The sequence below is a fragment of the Arvicanthis niloticus genome, chromosome 2 (genome assembly GCF_011762505.2).
Source record: "Arvicanthis niloticus isolate mArvNil1 chromosome 2, mArvNil1.pat.X, whole genome shotgun sequence".
In the NCBI taxonomy this organism is placed as follows: domain Eukaryota; kingdom Metazoa; phylum Chordata; class Mammalia; order Rodentia; family Muridae; genus Arvicanthis; species Arvicanthis niloticus.
In genome coordinates, this window is record NC_047659.1 from 51133899 (window position 1) to 51147547 (window position 13649).

General features: G+C 45.8%; 1 long non-coding RNA gene across 2 annotated transcripts in view; it reads right to left on the minus strand.

The window, feature by feature from the left end:
- LOC143441344 (uncharacterized) overlaps positions 1 to 13649 on the minus strand; it is a 35599-nt gene that overhangs the window by 19768 nt on the left and 2182 nt on the right. For both annotated transcript variants that reach the window (XR_013108652.1, XR_013108653.1), the window contains exon 2: positions 4752 to 4910. This is a non-coding gene — a long non-coding RNA (uncharacterized LOC143441344). The remainder of the gene's footprint in view (positions 1 to 4751; positions 4911 to 13649) is intronic.

Below are 13649 nucleotides of genomic sequence, written 5' to 3' on the forward strand. Positions count from 1 at the left end.
TTCAAACTGCTAGTAGTTATCCAAGGAAAAGCATAAATAAATTTAAGCATAAACGCATAAAATAATTTGACCTAACTCAGTAGCAAAGAGGCAGGCATTCCACTAAAAATAATTGTACTATATGGTTTTTTGTGTGTTCTAAGAAATAAAAATGTCTTATTAAAGAATGCATGGGTTTTGTTTTTAAAAAATCTTATCCAAATAATAAAGCAGAAAGGAAGCCTGCCCCCTCCACACAAACTACTCATAATATAATACAGTATAAAACTTTTTTAAAAATCTGACTATACAATATTCTGCTAACTTAAATAAAGTGTATTTTTAATAATGTCTTTGGTCTAAGCCAAAAATGTCTCCCACATCAAGGTCACAGGGAACACACCACATATCTTTCTCCCCAGCATCCAGCTTTCCTCTTCATATGCACATCCCAGCAGCTTTGATGTCCCTGCCCTTCCACACACTAGTGAGCTGGCAGCACACTGTGCCTGGAGTCTAGCCTCAAAATGGCTTTGGTGAGGAACCAGCCAACCAGCTCAATAACGTAACTTTGCTCATTTTAAGACACAGCCCCTGAATTAATGTGCAAACAGTTGTGCATACTGTTTACGGTGTAAACTGCCATCGTGAAAACCAGACAGGCAGGGTTAGAGGGTCTGTCTGGATAGAACAAGACAAATGCCATAATTTTTAGAAAGAAACACAGTTTCACTGCTGACCTTCTAAAGTTCCTGATGGTGCTGACCCGAATCTCACCTGCTGCTACCCACCGCCACCTCAGACCCTGGGCCTGCGGAGGGAGGACACTTGGGAACACTAAGCTGGTTTCTCTGACCTTGGCTGTGGCGTTCACAGGAGGATAAGTATGAGGCTTTCCTTCCCAAGGCCTTACCCTAATTCTTCAAAGGAAGAAGACAGGCCTCGTTTTGGGTACATTAAAACACACTTTTCTGGCCACCTGCCCTTAGGAGCCCGGAAGGAATTGGTCCCAGGAGGTCCTGCTGATAGATGCTCCAGTCCCTCCTATGAGTTGGCACATTTTTGCATGTAACTTAAACAAATGCATGTCCTCCTAAGTGGTCTAAATCTCCCCCTTTCTGAATACTCTCTAAAACTGTGTATATGAGATGGTGAAAACTGAGTCTTCGATATTCAGTATCCCATTCTTTAAAATATTTTTTAGTATTTTCCATTTGCAATTGTTTGCATTCGTGGGTAGAGAGCTGGAGGATACTAAGTGATTACTGTACTTAACTCCGTCTCCCAGTCAGCCAAACTTGTGCAGATGGTTCCTTCCAGGCAAAAACTGATGACCTTTCCTTAACGGAGTTTTTCCCTTAAGATATCAATAAAGCATCATCTTGTTAAAAATTACACCTTTGTTCATTTATTTTGTGTGAATGCACTGGCGTGTGTGTGCCAGTGTGTGTATGCATGCACGCACACGTGTACACACAAACATACCACAGCTCCAGTGTGAATCAGAGGACAACTGGCAAAAGTTGGTTTTCTCCTTCTACCATGGATTCTGGGCAGATAAACTCAAGAACTCCGACCTAGTTACAAGCACCTTCAATCCAATGAGTCATCTCACTGGCCCAGGACGGCATCATCTCTGAATGTCCCCATAGGGTCCCAAAGGCGCCAGGACAGAGAGTGGTCTGTGGCCTGAGCTGTGTTCTTGTGGATGTTCCGGTTGCAATCTCTTTTATGAAGCCTCTTTCATAACACCTGAGTGACTTGTTCATTTGTTTTTATGAGGGGGTGGGGTATCACATGTGTGTGGGTAGCCCCACAGCCCAGAAGGGGGTGTCAGATGCCCTGGAGCTGAAGTTACAGGAAGTATTGAGCCATCTCATGTGGGTGCTGGAAACCAAACTCCAATCCTTTTGAAGAAAAGCAAATGCTCTTGGTCTCTGATGCATCCCTTCACTACCCCATGCACCCCACACCCACACCACACACACCACACACACCACACACACACACTACCACACACACACACCATACACACACACACACCACACACACACCACAACACACACACCACAACACACACACCCCACACACACACACCACACACACACACCCCACACCACACACACCACAACACACACACACCACACACACACACACACACCCCACACCACACACACCACAACACACACCACACACACACACCCCACACCACACACACCACACACACCACACATCACACACACACTACCACACACACACACACACCACAACACACACACACCCCACACCACACACACCACAACACACACACCCCACACACACACACCACAACACACACACCCCACATCACACACACCACCACACACACACACCCCACACCACACACACACCACCACATACACACCCCACACCACACACACACCACCACACCACACACATACCACCATACACACACACCACCACCACCACACACATACACATGACTTGTTCAGGGGGAAACATTCAAAAATGTGGGGAAAAAAAGCCCAAAATTCTCTACCGCAGACACAATACAAAAGCTTGTCCTGCCTGCCATGTAATAAAAGGTCGGGTTTCCTCCATCCTGATCACCAGGACCTTTTCTGAATCTTTTCAGAAAAAGGGACAGGGGAGCTACATTAGTCATGGTGTGGGGTGCTCTGACCTTCCTGCAGTTACCTTTTGCTGTTTACTGGCTTTGACCTGCACACGGACTGCGATCGGTGCCACCAACCCCAGCAGGTTTCTCTCCAAAGCCTCGCGCAAGCCCGAGTCCCGCACAGTTTAATTCATATTCCACCCAACACACCCATTTTATTTCCAGTGGAAATTGCTCATTTAATCGCACTGTAAGTTTTATGGGGTATGCCCCAGGCTGCGTTCTTTATGCTAGGCATTTCAGTATTTATGAGCAGAGCTATACCCAAAACTTCAAACATAAAGTAAAACCAGCAAAATATGCTCTCCTCCAGTCCCATAAATACTTTTCACCACTTTCATTATTTTTTCCCAATGAAGTTAAATGAGTGTGCTAGCCCTGTAGCACAGGCTGCTGCCCACCATCCCCACAGCTGCTGTCCTTCAGAGTCAGGCTGATTCGGACCTTCTTTCCTGCCTAGCACAAGAGCAGAGGCCAGAGAGACAGCTCGGTGGTGAGGAGTGTTCAGCTGCTCTTGCAGGAGACCTGACTTTGGTCCCCAGCACCCAGGACAGGGAGCTCACAGCTGCCTGTGACCCTGGCTTCGGGGTGTCCAGTGTCTCTGGTCTTCAAGGGCTCTTGTACACACTTGGTGCACATAAATTAAGGGAAGCAAATACACATGCAGTGTGTGTGTGTGTGTGTGTGTGTGTGTGTGTGTGTGTGTGTCTTGCACAAGGCTATGGAGAGAACCTGCTGGGGTTTCAGAAAAGGTCCTGGTGATCGGGATGGAGGAAACCCGACCTTTTATTACATGGCAGGCAGGACAAGCTTTTGTATTGTGTCTGCAGTGAAGAATATTTATATATATAATGTATACATTCTTTAAAGGAGGGTACAGAACAGCCAGCACGGTCCGTACTGCTCCCTAGCTGCAGTAAAGACGCCTCTGCCCATAATATAAAGAATTTTTCTACAGGAGACTAATCTGTGAAAGGAGCTGGTGTTGGTGTTTTATAACCAGGACCTCCTTCTACAATAACTAGACACTCTGGATTCCAGAGCTGAGGCTGTGTTCACACTAGGGATGGTTTAAAAGAGTAACTATGCCAGCCTTCTGAGGACGATTTTGCCTATAGCAAATCAAACAGCATTCATGGACCACTCAGATGCCGAACTCCACCAACCCCCCCTCCCTTGTTTTGCTTAACCTACGACTGTTTTTATACGTTACTGTAATCCCACTATATAAAATACATGTTTCCAGGGAATTTGGGGGGTTGTGACAAATGGTTTTTCGTAGAGGCCAAGAATGGCTTTAGGGATAATTTCAGGGAAGAATCACGGGAGTTCCATGAAAAGGCAACAGTCACCGAACAACCCATCTGTGTGTTTGAAAAGCGTGGGGAAGTTTGCCGAACTGCGGGGTGCAAGGATGTAGTTGGAGCCACTGAGAAAACGGATGGAGCTGAAGAATTAACGTTTTACGTGAAGGAACAAAGCCGAATGGGGACAAACTAAGGCTGTGATTTCAAAGACGAGGGAACAGTTCCAGGATGTAGAAGGCCTTAAGAGGCCATCTCTTAATCATTGGGGTCGGGGAATCTTGGACGTGCGCCCCTGGCGGTGGTTCTCAGTAAGTCAATTAGACGGGAAGGGGCTGAGGATCCTGGGAAAGCTGCACTACTTCTTTGAGAAGAACCTGGGGGCCAGTGATTCCCACAAATCCTGCCGATTTTGCTGTTGAGGGGTGACTTCATCCCCAAACTCTCTAGGCCTGTTTCACCATCTCTCCCATGTGCCATTTGCTCCCAAAATCACAGTTTGAAAGTGAGAGTGTAAAACTAGATGTGATAGCTGGGGGGAAGCTGAGGCAAGAGTTTGAGAGGCTAGGCAGTGGTGGCGCACGCCTTTAATCCCAGCACGCAGGAGGCCTGGTCTACAGAGCGAGTTTCAGAATCACCAGGGCTACACAGTGAAATCCTGTCTCAAACACAAAACTGAAAAGATATCTGAGAGTACGAGGCCATCACAGGCCGCGTAGGCGGTACCCGCTCAGCCAGTTCTACACTGTAAACCCCCAGGAAAGAAAACAAGAGTTCAATTCTGAAGCTACCTGTGGAAGACAGGAGCGCAGATCCGAACTCTACATCCTGGGAAATAGAGTTTCGGGTTCATCAGAGGAGTCTGTGGTATGCATGTGGGGGTCAGCTGTGGTTCTTCAGCCTCTGTTTCGTCCCCCTCTTAGGGTGTCCAGATGATGCAGCACACCAGGCTGAAAGGATAAAGCAGAATCCAGACCGTGTGAGCTCTGCAGGATCCCAGTCTGGTTGGGAGTGAGGAGTGGGGTGCCCTCTCCAAGAAACTTAATAAAACAGCTCTCTGAGATGATCTTAGCTTGTGCACACCCTTAATTCAGAGTAAACCAGGGCCACGTATATGAACCTTGGAGAGTGGAAAGGGGTTGTTAGAGTGAAGTTTCATTGTTTGAGGCTCAAGGTTCTGGGGATCCTTCATTTGCATGGAGACGCATTCCAGGAAGTTGAACCTGTAATTTCTCCAGGGATTGTGTGACATTCCCCAAGTAGAGTGTGGGTCAGGCTCCCCAGACCAGGCAGAGAAGAAGCAGCCCCACTAAGAAAAGGGAGTCCTCCATTTTGCACGGAGCTCAGGAAAGCTGTCTGGACATGGTAGACTACAACGTTATTAGCGAGGTGCAACACACGTGGTTAGGCTAAGTGAAAGAGAAATAATTGGTGGCCCGTATATTAAAGAGCTAACGTCAAGGCTCTTCAGAGAATAGTGACATCAGCGTGTTGTAAAAAGCTGGAGTTTTGGCTCCGTCAGAGGTTACCCATCAGACACTTGGATGGACTCAAAGGAAGGCTTGGTGATTTCAATGAGTAGAACCTTTTTCTGAATTCTGGACAAATGCTTGTGATACCCATTGGTTCCTTGACCCAGGGGACAGACGAACTATCTGTAGCAAAGGTAACAGCAGCCTGTCACTCAGCTCAAAGCTTCCAAACTTGACGATAAAATCAAATGAAGCTGAAGGGTTTATTCGGCTTCTCTTTGGTTTCAGTGACAAAGACAGTACTCTGTATAACCTTCTGCAAGACTTGAAAGAGCATTCACCATGCATCCTGTGTACCTATTCATCAGACCAATATTAAAATAATAATCATGAAAAATCAAATTTCTATTATCTGCTATGGCGTATCGTTAACAGTCCCAGAAATAAAAGATGCAAGAATAGCCAGTGAGACATAGTGTGGGGATTGCATTCAGGTGACTTTGGCTGCATGTTTGCTGTTTCTTTCAAAGATCAGAAACCTTAATCCCAGCCCTTGAGAGGCAGAGGCAGGTTCTGTGAGTTCAAGGCCAGCTTGGTCTACAGAGTAAGTTTCAGGCCAGCAGGGACTACATAGTGAGACCCTAAATAAATAAATAAATAAATAAATAAATAAGGTCAGAACCACAGAAATGTGGACGTTTCTAACTTATAGAGCTGTGTTCCTCCTGTCTGCACAGCAGCTAGCAGCATAGCCACCCTTAAAGGGCAGACAGCAGTTAATCATGTCCCCAGGACTGTCACTGAAGACATCTGAACTGGCCATTGAATTATATTTCTCAGCAGAAAGAGAGCTGTTCTTTTAACATTGGCTCAGTGGGCGAAGGTGCTTGCTGGGCAAACCTTATCACAATAGTTTGAGATGCAATGGGAGGAGGGGCTCAATTCCAGTCTTTAAGAAACAAAACAACAATAACAAACAAAAAATCCTGGGTTGCTTTTTTACAGTGTTCACTGTTCAAAGCAAAGGGGGAAACTACATTTTCTTCAACCCCTGCTCCAAGTTCATTCTTGGTCACAGTTTGGCTTCGGACCGGGACAAGGGACTGAGGCGCATGTTTTACATATCAAAGCAGATATGGCTTCCAGGTTGTCCCAGCATCCCTCAGTCCTAGAAGCCATAGCTGTCCCCAACCTTGAACTTTCCAGCCCAGGAGCTGGGCTGCTCTTTCCCCAGAGGCTCCTCCCTATGTAATCTAGACATTTTGTGCTCTCTCTCTCTCTCTCTCTCTCTCTCTCTCTCTCTCATCCTTCCCTTCTCTCTCTGTGGAGTGTGTGCCCTTTGTCTCTTTCTCTCTTACCCTCCCCCCAACCCCGCCCCAAGATGACTCCCCTGGCCTCAATCCTTGGGGCCAGTGAACTTGCCCGAGTGCAGCTTCCCAATAAACCTGCCTTTAATATAATCTAACCTGTTTTAAATTGGTTCATTTCACTAGTGGCAGAAAAATAGCCTATCAGTCACCATGCCTTCTATAGATGTTTTGTTTTAATTGTCAAAAACATACCCTTTGAGCACTACACCTCAGACCAGAGAGGTACACAATCTGACCCTCACAGTACTGATAATCCAGGGTATGCAAAGAAAAAAAAAAGGCAATTTATGCAGCATAGTTAAGCATCAGTAAATAACACACAGCAGACCCAGGTTGTCTCCTGGGAGACAGGCCCTGCAGGCAGGGAGCACGATGGTTGTGTTCTTTCACTGGCTCTTCTCTGACTCCTGTTTCTTTTTCTGCTTCTGCTCTTCGGGAACATGGAGGGAAACCTAACTGTGCCTGGGGTTCAAGCAAGCCTGGACAGATCTAACTGGTGGGGCAGGATTTGCCCTGCCCTTGGCAGAGACTCAAAAGCGGGCCTGCTGCTTAAACGCATCCAGACAAGTTTAGCAGATGGAGGGGGAGGCAGTGAGGTAGGGGTGGGAGCGGGTATGTTTGAATTGTGAAAATTCTTCCCAACCCCCGCCCCCGTCAGCCCGCAAAAAAAGAAAAAAAAAAAAAGAAAACCCACATTCTCAGGGAAGAGGGAGAGTCTTAATCGTGGAGTTAATCACGTGACAGGGAGCTGACTCATTTCCTCCTCCGACAATAATTCACAGGATTATTTTTTACTCGGGGAAACTGGGACAGAAGGTCGAAATATATGTACCCAATGGCATCAGCTCAGCTAGAGTCCCCGATAGGATCTGGTATTAAGTTGGAAAAAAAACAAGCGGGCACTATGCCTTTGTACACATGAGATAAAGGTGTCCGGCAGGGGAGCATGGCCAAAAAACAAGCAAGGGCAACTCGGAGCTGTTACTGATCACGCAGGGCCACGTGACTGCCTCCTTGGTTTCCCATTGTGGGAAAAAAAAAAAAAAAAACAGTAATTGGTGAAGGAAGATGGGTTAAATTACAATGTGACCAAATGGAGGAGACAAAAGTTTTCTCTCCCTGTGCCTAGGGCAGACTTGCAGTTTTTGACACACCATGGGGCAAAGGTCAGAAGATGTGTCTGATTCAGCCATGAGATGCTCTAACAGTCCTCTGGAGGGAAGGTGACTGGGCCTTAGGTTGCCTTCACTGTCTTAATTCTTTGTTATAGAGACATTTATTTGTTTATTTATTATTAATATTAAGTTCAAGTCCAGGTCTGGAGAAAAAATAGGGTAGAAATTCCATTTTAACCCCAACTGAACCATTCTGTGGGAGCCTTGGTAGGCCAGAGCCCATGCTTCTTTGAGGCTCAGCTTCAAGCTACAACTCCTACATGCCTGCTAAACCAAAGTTCATGAGTAAAGAAAGGTCTGAGAGCACATTAGCATCTGCCTTTACAGTCTTGGAGTGGGTCGGTTGTTTTGTCACTGTTTTTGGTTTTTGTTTTTCAAGACAGGGGTTTCTATAATTTTTTTTCATTAATTTATTCACTTAACATCCCAGTCCTACCTGCCCATCTCCCTCCCCCCATTTTCCTCTCCCCATCTCCTTAGAGAAGGGGAGACCCCCACCCCATCCCGTCCCAACCTGCTTTGGCATGTCTAGTCGCAGGAGGACTAAGTGCATCCTCTCCCATTGCACCCAGATGATGCAGCCCAGCTAGGGAAAAGGGATCTAAAGGCAGACAATAGAGTCTGAATTAAAGACAGCCCCTGCGCCAATTGTTAGGGGACCCACATGAAGACCAAGCTGCACATCTGCTACACATGTGTAGGAGACCTAAGTTCTGCCCATGCATGTGCTTTGGTTAGTGGTTCAGTCTCTGTGAGCCCCATGGGCTGATGTTAGTTGGCTGGGTAGGTCTTCTTGTGGTGTCCTTGACCCCTCCGGCTCCTTCAATTCTTCCCCAACCCTTCCATAAGACTCCCTGAGCTCCACCTAATGTTTGGCTGTGGGTCTCTCCATCTGTTTCCATCCGCTGCTGGATAAAGCCTCTCAGATGTTAGGCTCCTGAGACGGGGTTTCTCTAGGTAATAACCCTGGCTGTCCGGGCCTCAAACTCATAGAGATCCACCTGCCTCTGCCTCCTGAGCTCCAAAAGCTTGCACCATCACACCCAATTTGTCTTCACAATGTTTAATACCTCCCATGTCACACCCGGCTCCAGCTGGTTCCCTCTCAACATGGAACAGCTATTACAAGGTCACTTCTGGAAGCCCTGCTAAGGATCCTGCTAAGCCAAAAATCCCCAAAGTTGACCAACCCATAAGTTGAGCCAATCACTTCTCCCCACAGATATGTGCAAAAGATGCTGGGAACAATGAAAATTGGGAGCCCAGAGAACCTGCTATGGTAGGACATGCTATGTCCCTCTCTCTCTCTATGCTGTGTGGGGACATAGATCATGTCCCCACAAATTCATATATTGAAGTTTAACCTCCTGAAGTGACATTTGAAGGGAAGGCCTTTGAGAGGGAGTAAATAAAATTTATAAGAGGCCATCTTTGTGGAGGTTTTAAAGTGTATTTTATTATTTTATGTGTATGATACATGAATTCTGTGCACCTTTTGTGCAGGGCCCATGGAAACTAGAAGAGGGTGTCAGGTCCCCAGGAACTGGGGTTACAATCATTTGTAAGCTGCCATGTGGCTGCTGGGAATTGAACCCAGTCCTCTGAAAGAGCAGCCAGGCACTCTTAACCACTGAGCCATCTCTCCAGCCCTCATCTTTCTTTTTTCTTTTTTATTACATTAAATTTATTTCATATGTAACAGTGTTTTGCCCACATGTGTTCTATGCAGCATGTGCTGACTGGTGTTCTCAGAGGCCACAGAAGGTCTCAGATCCACTGGAACTGAAGTTACAGCTGTGAGCTGCCATGTGGATGCTAGGGATCAAACCTAAGCCCAGGGACTGGTTGGCGGTTCACTTGCCTTTATGGGAGGTAGAGGCAGTTGGATCTCTGTGAGTTCAAGGCCAGCCAGGTCTACAGAGCAAGTTCCATGACAGCCAGGACTACACTGAGAAATCCTGTCTCAAACAAAAACAAAAAGCAAAACAACAACAATAACAACAAACAAAACAAAAAAAAACAGACAAACGAAAAACAAGACCCTCTGGAAGAATTGCCAGTGTTCCTAACTGGTTTCTCTCCCACCCCCAAAGACAGTGTTTCTAAATTCAACTCCTGTACTATGTCCCAACCAAACCAAAGTGGATCAGTTATGCAAATACTACATATCAATTAAAGCCTTGAATCAGGTAAAGACTCCAGAGTCTTAAAAGCAAGACTGAAAGGCAGGGGCTGGAGACACAGCTCAGCAGGAAAGAGCACTTATGGCTCTTCCAGAGGATGAGGGTTCAGATGCAAGCCCCTAATTCAAGAGCTCACAAATTCAGGCTTCATGAGATTGCCAACCCCTAGGTCTTCCCGCCTATGTGGGCACCTGCATACACATGGCATATGTACAGATACATGTGTACACATGAATAAACATTTAAAATAAACTTAAGCCAGGCGGTGGTGGCGCACGCCTTTAATCCCAGTACTTGGGAGGCAGAGGCAGGCGGATTTCTGAGTTCGAGGCCAGCCTGGTCTACAGAGTGAGTTCCAGGACAGCCAGGGCTATACAGAGAAACCCTGTCTCGAAAAAAACCAAAAATAAATAAATAAATAAATAAATAAACAAACAAACTTAAAACAAACAGCCTTCAGCATAGTAGAGTCACCTCTGCTTTATAATCTTGCTAGGCAAGTAACTTGGCAATCACTAATTGCCTTAATATGTCCATTTCCGGTTCCAGCTTAGAAAAAACAACTTCTACAGCGCCCAACAGAATACCTTCCCTTTCTTTTGTTTCCTTGTTGCCTTTTGGAGTTCTGGGGATCAGAACTCAGCCTTTCACAGCTGCCAAGTGCCCCAGCACCGCACTCCTCACCCAAGCACATAGACTCCCTTTTCAAAATTGTTAAGTGAGGTGCTTCTAATTACATGTGAATTGCTGATAAAGCCCGTTAGGGGTCCAGTGAGCCGGCTCAGTGAGTAACCACACTTGCTGCCAAAGCTGACCCATCAGTTACTTTTCTCTTGATGAGATAAAGCAATTTTAACCAAAGGAACCTACAGAAAAAGGCTTTTTGGCTATGGTGGTTCCAGAGAAATGACAGTCCATCGTGGTGGGTTGGCATGGCAGCAAAAGCAGGCGCTTTTAAAAAGCTTTTAAAACGAGGCCGTAGGAACAAGAAGCTAGAAGACCACACGTCTAACTGTAAACAGGAAGCAGAGAAAAGGAGAACAGGAAGTGGTGTGAGACTGTAAACTCTTAAAGCCCACCCTCAGTGAAGTACTTTCTCCATCAAGGACACACCTTTTAAACTTCCCCCAAACTGCACCGCCAACTGGGGACCAAGCATTCTTCTTTTTTTTTTTTTTTTTTTTTTTCTTTTTGGTTTTTCGAGACAGGGTTTCTCTGTATAGCCCTGGCTGTCCTGAAACTCACTCTGTAGACCAGGCTGGCCTCGAACTCAGAAATCCGCCTGCCTCTGCCTCCCAAGTGCTGGGATTGGACCAAGCATTCAAATGCCCGAGCCTGTGGGGACATTTTTCCAGCTAGCCCCCACTACCCAGCAACCTGAGTTTGATCCCACGGACTCACAGGGTGAAAGAAGAGAGCTGATTTCTGCAATTTGTTCTGTCCCACACAAGTGCCTTTCCCGTGCATGAAATAAATATAAACATAACGCAATATAACATTTTGTATTACGTGTATTTGTAACTGTTGAAGAAACTGTTTTAAGTCTATTTAGATCTTTAAATTATTTATGACTTGTCATTTGAGAAAGATAACTGTGCTTAGATGAGGACCCCGAGATGGGACCTCAATAAAGAGTCCATGCTGTTTTAAGAAGAAACACCATGGAATGCGCTCTCCTTTCCTGTTTACCACAAGAGACCCCAGTGGGAGGATGCCTGGCTGACTGAAAGACTGGAAGAAATCCTTCACTAGGGAACCAAATTCTTCCAGAACCACGAGAAAGAAATGTTTATCATGTAAGCTACCCAGTCTCGTATCCCAAAAAGCCAAAACCAGACAGCTCTGCTCAAAGCACGTAGTTCTTAGATTTACCCCTAAAGCTCCCCCTAGCCTTGTTTTGGCTAGCTAGCCTCCTGGAATAGGAGAGCAAGTATAAAATAGGCAGCCAGCAGCCTAAAATCTAACCTAGCGATGCACAGGAAGAAGTAAAGATCTAAGAAGACTGACCTAATAATGTTTCTGCTGATGGTAGTTCCCAAAGTACTATCTCAGGGAGCCATTGGATCAAGGTGGTGAAGAAAAAGACTTCCAGAGACCAAGACTAATGAACAGCAGGGTGCAGTAGTGCACACCTTTAATCCTAGCACTTGGGAGCTGGAGGCAGGCAGATCTCTGTGAGTGTGAGGCCAGCCTGGTCTGTATTGAGAGTTCCAGGACAGCCAGAGCTACATAACAAGATCCTGTCTCAAATTAAACAAGATAGATAGATAGATAGATAGATAGATAGATAGATAGATAGATAGACAGATAACTAATGAGCAAAACTAATCTATATAGTTTTCTAACACCATGACTGAAAAAGAACCAAAATATTAATGCATTCAGATATTCAACATAAACTGTTCTCTGGCCTATAAAACAAAGGGGCGGCATTTTTCTGCAACACACTCATTTTTGTAATTACTTAGCTAACAAAACCAATCTGGATAACTTTACTAAACTCCACACTGACAACCAGACGGCTTTCCTTCCTTTGAACTATCTTAAGACATTTTAAAGAGTTTTAAATTGTCATCATCAGATACAGATTTACTACAATGTCAACGGCATGCTGTGCTACTATTCCTGTTTTAATAAGTCGTACTTTTAATAAGTAGTAAAAGTAATAAAGCCTCTTAAGACAAAGTGATGGGGTAAAGTGAGTTACCGCTCTTCAGGTTCTCTGCGCTTGGCCTTTTACTAGGACAGTAAGGAAATAGCCATCTGAAGCCTATGGTTCAAGCTTCCCTGGAGCTACAAAACCCTGTTTGAAAACTATTTGACACAAGCGCACTCTTTCCCAATAAGGACAGCAGATCTGCTCCACATGTTTGACAGTAAATGTTTAACAAGGAGCTGGGGGGGGGGGGGGTGACAATCTGGGACCTGCGGGTTTGCTGCCTCTCTGGGGACAGCTCTCCAGCTGCTTTCACTAGTGCACAGCTGGGAAGGGACCATTCATTTTGGTCTCTGACCAAACGCTCCCACCCACTCACCCAGCATGCTGTCCCAAGGACCACAGTCTGAAAACACAAAGAAAGTAACTTTGTACCTAGACAATTTCCCATGGTTAACTCTAAAATTGGTAATCGCGCTGCCTGTGCTAAATAGTTTTGTCAACTTGTAACACAAACTAATGTCATCTGAGATGAGAAAACGTCGGTAAAGACATTGCTTCCATGAGATCAGGCTGGAGGCAGAGCTGTAAAGCGTTTCCCTTTAGTTAGAAACTGGAGAGGGTCCAGCCATGGTGGATGGTGCTATCCTTAGGCTAGGTTCTATATGAAAGCAGGCTGAGCAAACCACTGGAAATAAGCCAGTAGGCAGCACCCCTCCATGGCTTCTGCCTCAGCCCCTTCCTCCAGGTTCCTGTCCTGTGTGAGTCCCTGTCCTGACTTCCAATGATAATGAATTACGATGAGAAACACAAGCAAAATAAACCCTTTCCTC